The 10,457-nt window shown below is 37.0% G+C and overlaps 1 protein-coding gene across 3 annotated transcripts in view; it reads right to left on the bottom strand.

The window, feature by feature from the left end:
• Epc1 (enhancer of polycomb 1) overlaps positions 1-10,457 on the bottom strand; it is a 97,042-nt gene that overhangs the window by 31,021 nt on the left and 55,564 nt on the right. The gene's annotated exons all lie outside the window — the stretch shown is intronic.

Below are 10,457 nucleotides of genomic sequence, written 5' to 3'. Positions count from 1 at the left end.
ATAGTGCTTTGTAAATTTGGAAGGGGTCTTTCAAACAAAGAGATTATTATCTTCATTTTTATTTTATGAAACTGACAGACTCAAACCTGGGGGGGCAGAATCAAATCTATGGTGCTTTACCATTGAGCTACATCCCCAGCCCATTTTATTTCTGAGACAGGGTCTAGCTAAGTTGCCCAGGTGGGACTCAAACTTGAAATCCTTCTGCCTCAGCCTCCTTCAGCCCTGGTATCACAGGTGTGTGCCTCCACACCCAGCTAGTGACAATCATTCTTAGGAATTCCCAGAGCCCTTTCTAGTCAGTAGTAGAGTGTGTACAGGAACTAAAGGTACATGCTGTGTGTGGACTCAGACTGTCTGGACGAGAACTCAACTGAATACTGAAATAGTTTGTGACTCCTGGCAAGAAACTTGAGTCTGCTAAACTGGATTTTGCTAGTAAAACTAGAATCTACAAAGTTGGCCAGAGATTTAAGACAGATGTGAGTAAAATGTTTAGTAAAACAGCTACACAAAATAAACTTTAGTTAACACCCAGACACTCAGAAAGGTATGTGATACCATAAAATTATTATTCTCATCCAACCCAATCAACACTAAATTTTAGGATATAGTTTATGAAATATATACAAATTATATATATACACACAAATATATAAAGAATTACCTACACTTGTGGATGAAACACTAAAACAGTATGAAAAGTCCCAGTCCTCATAGGTAGCTTGTTATGAATATATATATTTTCCAAATTTATGTATATATCAATGTATACATATGATCCACCCAACACAGCAGTACAGCAGGTCATGGAATTTTACCCATAGCTTTGGTTCGCTTGATATATGCTGGAGAGCTTTCTGTATTGATACTTCTATATTCTTCACAATAGCTGTACTGTATATTCCACTGTACAGCCAGACTATAATTTTAATTGTGTAGACAAAAATATATGAAGAAAAACCCTGGAAACAATCCAAATGCTTAGCCTCCTCCCTAAATGCCACCAAAACAAGTGCAGAACCCTTAAATCGAGATCATTTCAGTACGTAGGTGAATATGAGAAAAATATGGTTTATCTTTTAGATTCTCCAGTAAACCAGCCCTTTCATTGATGGTAATGACACCATTGGAACTTTTTGTTTTGTTCACTAGTCTGATGCTGACATCCAGGTGAGAGGGGACTACAGGCGAGGGCTGGATATGCCAATGTCTAAAATTAGCTGGACAAAACAATACTTCACATAGTAGACCATCTCAAAATAAAAAAAAGAACAAAACCCTCACCCATGTCAGGTTTCTACCCTACTTTTTATGGTTTACTTATTTTTACATTGGGATTTATTTTTTGTATAGAAGGATTTACCATTTTTTCCCCTAAACAGTGAGCAACATGCATGCATATATTAATCAACTTTCCACCTTATATTTTTAGGGGCTGGGGATTTAGCTCAGTGGTGCCACTGCCTGCCTTGCGAGCTCAAGGTCCTGAGATCAATCCCTGGTACAAAAAAAAAAATATATATATATATATATATATATATATATATAAATAATTTTTTTAGTACATAATAAATTCTCTTTGTTACCAGGGATTTCTAAGCCTCCCACTCTCTCCTATGCAAATACTTACAGGGTTTTAAGCAGTGCAGCCCTTGCACTACAGGGTCCCCTCGTAATTCCTCATCAGAATTCTCCTGGATCTGTTATTTTTTTCAGATGAACCACAATAATTTTTTAAAGGTATGAAATGGAAACCTAAAGTATACTGATTTTTATAGGCAATATAGGATGGTTGGTGGTGAAGAAGACAAGTTTTGTAAGCAATAGTACTCTGGATTTGAATGATGGTTCCAGAGTCTACTGGTTCTTCGGCTTTGGGACTAGGCACAAATCATTGTATATTGTCCCAGCAACAGTTTGCTGTCTGTAAATGTATGTTACATGTCTACCATATGGGTCTGGGGTAAAGGTAAAATGTCCAAGACATACTAAATATACAAATGCATGGTAGCCAATGGGTACTTTTCCTTATTAGAGAAGCTCTAGAGTTTTCATATGTGTAGTGACCATTTATAGTCTCTTGTGTGAACAGTGGTCTGTAAAAGAACTTTTACTTATTATATCCATTTTCATAACCATGCAATACAATTTTTATCAGTATTACAATGACAATGCTTTTACATCATTTTTGTTGTAAAAAATATTTCACATAAGTTCTTCCCATTTTTAACAGTGGAGAAAATGACCCCTCCTTTTATACGTGGTATTTTGGGAAGAAGTGTCATAATGCATGTAACAAACTTTCTAATGGTTTGATCAAAAAAGCAGATTCAGTTGGGCACAGTGGCACACGCCTGTGATCTCAGTTACTAGGAAGGCCCAGGCAGGAGGACCGCAAGTTTGACACAAGCCTGGGAAAATCAGCAAGACCCTGTTGTAAAATAAAAATAAAAATGGGCTAGGATGTAGCTCACTGGCAGAGTACTGAACTTGCCTGGCACGTATGAGGCCTTGGGTTCAATCGTAAGTACAGCAAACAAAAATGACTAAAACCCAGGATTCACAGAGTAAGAAAAAAACCCTGTAACATATTAACAATCGTCGAGTGTGGGGCAAAGATGTGTAGTTGTTCACTGCACTCCTTCAAATTAACTATAAATTAGAAATATTGTATGATGAAAAGATGGAAGAGTAGAAAATATATGCAATACACAGCAAATACAGTTCACTGGGATAATGATAATTTTAAACCACTCCAATTTACTCCCTCCCAAAATATGGAAGAAAAGCAAGGGAAGAGACCAAACTGAGCAGGCCAGAGTGGCTGGAGGCCTGGGCATGGACAAATTCATTCACACTGAGTTTCAGCACCAGACCACAGAGGCTCAGGGGTCATGCAGAAGAGTTCTCCTTTTCTAAGAGAGTAAAGGGCTGAAAGGATTAAAAAGATCACCTGGATTGCAGTGTAAAAAAAAAAGACCATATTCCATAAAATGGGATACACAGAGGGCTTAAAGAGTTAAAAATATTTAATGACATGAAAATGTAGTAAGCAAGTTAAAAAAGACTAACCTACTTCAATGTTTATTTTTTGTTTACATGATTTATTTGTGATAGTGGGGTATTGAGATCCCCCACTACAATTGTATTAGTGCTTATTTGGTTTTTCATGTCCATTAATATTTGTTTTGTATAGCTGGGGCATTTGTCTTTGGTGCATATATATTTAGGATTGTCATCTCTTCCTCTTGGACTGTTCCCTTCACAAGGATATAATGACCATCTTGGTCTCTCTTAATTAGTTTTGGTTTGAAGTCTACTTTGTCTGCAAATAAAATTGCTACCCCTGCTTTCTTCTGGGTTCCTGTCACGTGGAGAACTGTTTCCCATCCTTTTACTCTCAGTCTATGAATTTCTGAGTTAGGTGTGTTTCTTGTATACACCATATATTGCTGGATTTTGCTTCTTAATCCGTCAGTCTATTTCTTTTGATTGGTGAATTGAGACCATTAACATTGATGGTTATAACTGATAGATGTTGACTCATCCTCATCATGATGTTTTACTATTGTTGACTCTTTTATTTCTTCAGGTTTTTACCCCCTTTCCCTTTAGTTTCTTACCTTGCCTGGTGGCTTCCCTCTGTTGGACCTCATGACATTGTGACCTTCACTGTCTTTTTCTAGGATATTGTTTAGAACTGTTCAGAGTGCTGGTTTGGTGTTCATGAAATTTCTCAGGTGTTCTTTGTCATGGAAGTATCTAATTTCCCCATCAATTTTGAAAGATAATTTTGAAGATACAACAGTCTAGGCTGGAAGTTATTTTCTTTTAGAGCTTGAAATACTTCACACTCCAGGCTCTCCTTGATTTGAGGGTTTGTGTTGAGAAGTCTGCTGTGATTCTGATGGGCTTTCCTTTGCAGGTGATTTGTTTCTTTTCTGTAACTGCCTGTAGGATTTTGTTCTTCTGTTGGGTTTCTGGAATCTTGACTATTATATGTCTAGCTGTAGATTTTTTTTTTTTTGATCATAGTTAGTTGAGAGTTCTATACGCCTCACTTATCTGTATGTCCAATTCTCCACCTCTGGGAAGTTTTCTACTATTACTTCTGTGAACAGTTTTTTATGTAAATTGTACTTTCTCCTGATTTTTCATGGACTCCTATCAGATTTATGTTATTCTTCTTTGCATCATCTAACAGCTGCTGGATTGATTTCTTGTGCTCCCTTACTGTTTTTAAGAAATCTCTGTTTTCATGGTCCTTAACCCAATCCTGTCTTCTATATCTGATATTCTATCTTCAAATTCCCTTAATCTGCTGTGCATGCTTTCAATGGAGTTTTTAATCTCCTGAATATCTGTTTGAATCTAGTTCTAGAACTGAACCAAGCTATTGAACAAATGGGACTTAATAGATGTTTACAGAATGTTCCACCACACAAAATCAGAGCTGTTCCAACCCACAATCAGAGCTGTTACACCACATAAAATTCAGCTGTACACGGGTCATTCTCCAAAATTGGCCACATGCTAGCTCATAGGACATGTCTAAGTAAATGTAAAAGAATTGAAGTTACCCCCTGTATATTACAGACCATAGTGCAATAAAATTGGAGATCAATGACATAAGAAACTGCAAAACTCACACAAACACAGAAATTAAACAACACCCTCCTGAAAAACCAATGGGTCACAGAGGAAATTAAAGGAGAAATTAGACAGTTTCTACAAGTAAATGATAATGCCAGTACAATATACAGGAATCTATGGGACACAATGAAAGCAGTTCTATGCGGGAAATTCATAGCAGTCAATGCCCATATAAGGAAAACAGAGAGAACTCAAATAAATAACCTAACACAGAACCTCAAGCTCCTAGAAGAAGAAGAGCATAACAAACCCAAAGCTCATACAAGAGAGGAAATTATAAAGATCAGAGCAGAAATCAATGCAATGGAGACTAAGAGAATACAAAAAAAAAAAAAACCAATGAATCAGAGTTGGTTTTTTGAAAGAATAAATAAAATTGATAAACCCTTAGCCAACCTTAACAAAAAAAGGAAAGAAAAGGCTCAAATCCATGCAATTAAGTACAAAAAAGGCAAAGTCACAACAGACGCAGCAGAAATCCAGAGCATCATCAATACCTACTTTGAGAACCTGTACTCTAATAAAATGGAAAACACAGAAGAAATGGACAGATTCCTAGATACATACAAATTGCCAAAGTTAAATGAAGAAGATACAGGAATTCTAAACAACCGAATTACAATGAGTGAAATTGAAAATGTAATAAAAAATTTACCAACAAAAAAAAGCCCAGGTTCTGATGGCTTCACTGCTGAATTCTACAAGACACTTAAGAACTATTACCATTACTCTTTAAACTCATCAAGGAAACTGAAAGGGAAGCAAGTCTTCCAAATTCATTCCTGGAAACAAGTATTACTTTGATTCCAAAACCAGGGAAAGACACAACCCAAAAAGAGAACTACAGGCCAATCTCCCTAATGAACATAGATGCAAAAATCCTCAACAAGATACTGGCAAACAGAACACAAAGGATCATGCAGAGCATACACCCTGACCAAGTCGGATTTATCCCAAGGATGCAAGGATGGTTCAACATTCATAAATCAATAAATGTAACACACCACATTAACAGAGTCAAGGACAAAAACCATATATGATCATCTCAATAGATGCAGAAAAAGCATTCAACAAAATCCAACACCCATGCATGATAAAAACCCTACAGAAAATTGGAACAGAAGGTCTTTATCTCAAGTTGATTAAGGCTATCTATGAAAAACCAACAGCAAACATCATACTAAATGGTCAAAAACTGAAAACTTTCACACTAAAATCAGGAACAAGACAAGGATGTCCACTATCACTGCTCCTGTTCAATATTGTTCTGGGAGCATTAGCCACAGCAATTAGAAAAGCGAAAGAAATAAAAAGAATAAAGATAGGAAAGGAAGAAGTTAAACTGTCATTATTTGCTAACATGATACTTTACATAGAAGACCCAAAACACTCGGCCAAAAGACTTCTAGACTTAATTGGCAGACTCAGTAAAGTAGCTGGATATAAGATCAACACTCAAAAAATAGCCTTTTTATATACAAATAATAGACCCACTGAGAGAAATTAAGGAAACAATTCCTTTTACAATAGCATCCAAAAAAATGAATCTAGGAATCAATCTAACAAAGGAAGCAAAAGATCTTTACGCTGAAAACTATAGCACTCTGAAAAAGGAGACTGAGGAGAACAGAAGAAAATGGAAAGACATACCTTGTTCCTGGGTAGGAAGAATCAATATAAATGGCCATACTTCCAAAACTACTATATAGATTTAATGCAATGCCGATTGAAATTCTAACAATATATTTCACAGAACTAGAGAAAACAATCCAAAACTTCTTTTGGAACCAGAAGAAACCTAGAATAGCAAAAGAAATTCTAGGCAAAAGAGACATGGCTGGGGGGTATTACGATCCCCAACTTGAAACTATACTACAAAGCTATTGTGATAAAAACAGCATGGTACTGGCAAAGAAACAGACCTGAGGATCAGTGGAAAGATTAGAAGATGCAGAAACAACTAGAGATATACTCAGCCACCTCATCTTTGACAAAGGAGCCAACCATCCTCATTGGAGGAAAGATAGCCTATTTAATAAATGGTGGTGGAAAAACTGGATTTCAACCTACCAAAGATTAAAACTAGACCCATACCTATCACTATCCACTAAACTAAGATCGAAGTGGATTAAAGATCTAAATATTAAGACAGAAACATTAAATTTGCTGGAAGGTAAGTTAGGTAGAACTCTTGAAGACATTGGCATAGGAAAAGACTTTATGAACAAAACCTCTGTAGCATGGGAACTAGCACAAAGAAGCAACAACTGGGGTCTCATCTTATTAAAAAGCTTCTGCACTGCATGAGAAACCACCAACAGAGCTAAGACACAACCTACAATGTGGGAAAAAAATTTTCAGCAGCTGTACCTTAGACAAAGGACTACTATCTAGAATATATAAAAAATTGAAAAAATTCAGACCCCCCCCAAATTCATAGACCCAATTCAAAAAGGGGCATCTGAAATGAACAGACATTTCTCAGACAAAGAAGTAAAAGCAGCAAATAAATACATGAAAAAATGTTCAACATCACTGGTCATTCGAGAGATGCAGGTGAAAACAACCCTGAGATTCCACCTCACCCCAGAAACAATGGCTGCTAGCAAGAAGTCAACAAATAACACATGCTGGTGGGGTTGTGGGGAGAAAGGAACCCTTCTCCATTGTTGGTGGGAGTGCAGACTGGTGCAACCACTGTGGAAATCAGTATGGAGCTACCACAAAGAACTAGGCTTAGAGGTCCCATTCGACCCAGCTACCCCCCTGCTGGGTATCTTCCCAAAAGAACTAAAAAAATCTTACCAAAGCGATATCTGTGCACCCATGTTTATAGTGGCACAGTTCGTAATAGCGAAAGCTTAGAAACAGCCCAAGTGCCCATCAACTGGAAACCGGATAAAGAAGATGTGGTTTTTTTTAATAAAATGGAGTACTACTCAGCCATAAAGAACAAGAAACTAGAGACATTTATAGCTAAATGGATGCAAAGAGGCCATCCTCTTAAGTGAAATAAATAGGACACACGTGTAAATACTGAATAGTTTCTCTAGTGTTAGAAACTGAAAGTGTAATTAAGGATTAAAATGATTAAAATGAATAACTGATAATTTGAAATACGAAGAAAAAGTTCAAAAGGGTAAGGTTGGCAGGAGGGGAAGGGGAGAGATCCGAGTTACAGGCTGGAATCTGGAAAGAATCCATATATAGACTGTGTTTAAAACCATAGGAAGAAATGTAGAGACTAGGGTGGAGCTCATCAGTGGGTTGGGAAGGAAGAGACACTGAGATCAAAGGAAAGAAGGGTGTGTTTCCAGAAGAAGTACATACAACTATGTACAGTACACAGTACTTGATAGTGTGATAAATGACTGTTACTGTTTTAGGTATTTATCATAACATGCTGTGCTTTTCATCCTTTAGAGCATAATCCTACTTATACAAAAGAGTTTACTGTAAAACAGTGCACTGCTATCCCAGTGGCAGCCTCATGTATCCCGTGTTTAACTACGTATTTCGATATATCAAGGGGCCATCACAGATGACTGACGTATACCTTTTCAGTTTGCACTTAGAAGTTGGCACTCTGTGTGGCACTTTGCAATACACACAGACAAAATTGTCTAATAACATATTTCTCAGATTATATTTCCATCACGTGTCACATGACTGTATTGAAATTGAAATTTAAAAAATTTTGGCCTTAATAAAAGACTAACCTAAAAATTTTGTTTGGGATATTTTAATAATAATTATTTTGGTACCGAGGATTGAACCAGGGACCATCACACTGAGCCACATCCCCCAGTACTTTTTCTCGTTTTTTTATTTTGAGACAGGGACTTGCTAAAGCACTAACTTGCCCGGCTGGGCTGGAACTTTCAATCTTCTTGCCTTGGCCTCCCAGAATACTAGGATTACTAGCGTGTGCCACCATGCCTAGCATTTTTTTTTTTAAATAAAAAGATACAATTGAGCCGGGGATTTAGCTCAGTGGTGCTGGGCCTGCCTCTCAAGCGCAAGGTCCTGAGTTCAATGGCCAGTACTGCAAAAAAACAAACAAAAAACCCCACACAATTGAGCATATCCATATGTAGAAAAAAGTCTAAAAGTAAACACAACAGCCTTCCCTACACTTCTTTTATCCCCTTCACTGCTCAAATCTTCTGATATCCAGACAGCTTACTGTTGTCACCTGGTGCTCCTCCCTCTGACCTAAGCATCATCAGAACAGAGACTTTGTCTATTTTGTTGACTGTACTATCCCCACCCTGAAAAAGTACTGAGCACAAATCTCAGTACCTAAAGATGTATCTCACACACACACACACACACACACACACACACACACGCACACATACTATACACATGCAGTGTCAAAATATACACACCCAAAGGTTAACAGTTTACCTCACGGTGGCACAAGTTTGCAACTTTCTTTCATACTTTATTTTTCATATTTTCTAAGATATACTTGTAATACCTTTAATACAAAAAAATTGGAATACATTTCACTAAATGATTTTATAAAACTGGTAATTTCTAAAAGATATATAATGTATTTGATTCAGTAAAACGTTTGTTATAACTGTAACTGTTTAAAAAACGTTTTTAAAACCAAGCTACATACACTTACTGTATTTCCATGAAGTAACACTGAATTGTAAGTGAAAATGGAATTATTTTTGCTCCCAGCAAGAAAATGTAGAATGGTAAAGCCAAGTACCAAATCTCTACCCAATTCATTATTTACTGCATGTCTTGACAAGATACCTAAAATAATGTCACTGTAAATTATGATTATATGGGGGAGAGAGGGAAGGGAAAGAGAAAGTAAAAAGAAGATGTGTTACATACATGTACCAACTCCCCATGATGAACATAACTACTATGCACTGCAAACATACTAATAAAATTAAAATCTTAAAGAGAAATAAATTACAATTTTAAAAGTTCAGATGTTCCCTGGAAACAGCACCTATGGGTCAAATTCAATAAATTTACTTGTTGCACCGTACAGTTAAACTTGTTCTTTGGAATACTATTTGGAAATTATCAATGGCTAGTCTAATACAGTCTAGGGCCAGGGATTTAGCTCAGTGGTTCCACCGGCTGCCTCCCAAGGGCAAGGCCCTGAGTTCAATCCCCAGTACCAAAAAAAAAAAAAGATTTCAACAGTCTGAAAAAAAATATATGGAATGTGAAGTTTGAAACTTCCATAAAACTTTAAGATGAATGAGAGCTTTTAACATGCTAATTAATGTAAATTGTGGGTTTGTTGGGGGGATACTGGGGCTGGAGCTTGGGACCCTTGTGTTTGGGAGGCAGGCGCGGAACCACTGAGCTAAATCCCTGGCCCTGCAAATTGTGGTTTTGCATGAAGAAGGATACAGTTACAAACAGGACTACAGATTCCTTTGGGGGGAAAGTACCCAATTCTAGTTCATAAAGAGTTTTTAGAATACAGCTTAAGAAGTCCTGGTATAGAACAAAAGCTATGTAGAGCAGAACATCTGGTCTTGAGTTTGTTCATTAATTAATGTGATGTATATTCACTGAGTGTGCCAACTCTGCCTGGCCCTGGGGACACTGTGTTAAATAACATGGATATGCTCCACAAGCTTAACACTCTCATAACAGGGAGGACACACACACACACACACACACACACACACACACACAGTCTTAAACGTAACTGTAAAGTATAAAGGAAAGTACAATGCCTTGGGGGAAATATTAATAGGAAACAGATTTCAAAGACAGTATTGCTTTCACCAGTGGACAGAGTGACACGTAAGCTA

Source organism: Heterocephalus glaber, unplaced genomic scaffold (assembly GCF_053883595.1).
Source record: "Heterocephalus glaber isolate CG9 unplaced genomic scaffold, H.glaber_assembly_v1.0 deba00000738, whole genome shotgun sequence".
NCBI lineage: Eukaryota > Metazoa > Chordata > Mammalia > Rodentia > Bathyergidae > Heterocephalus > Heterocephalus glaber.
This window is presented reverse-complemented; position numbering and strand designations above follow the sequence as displayed.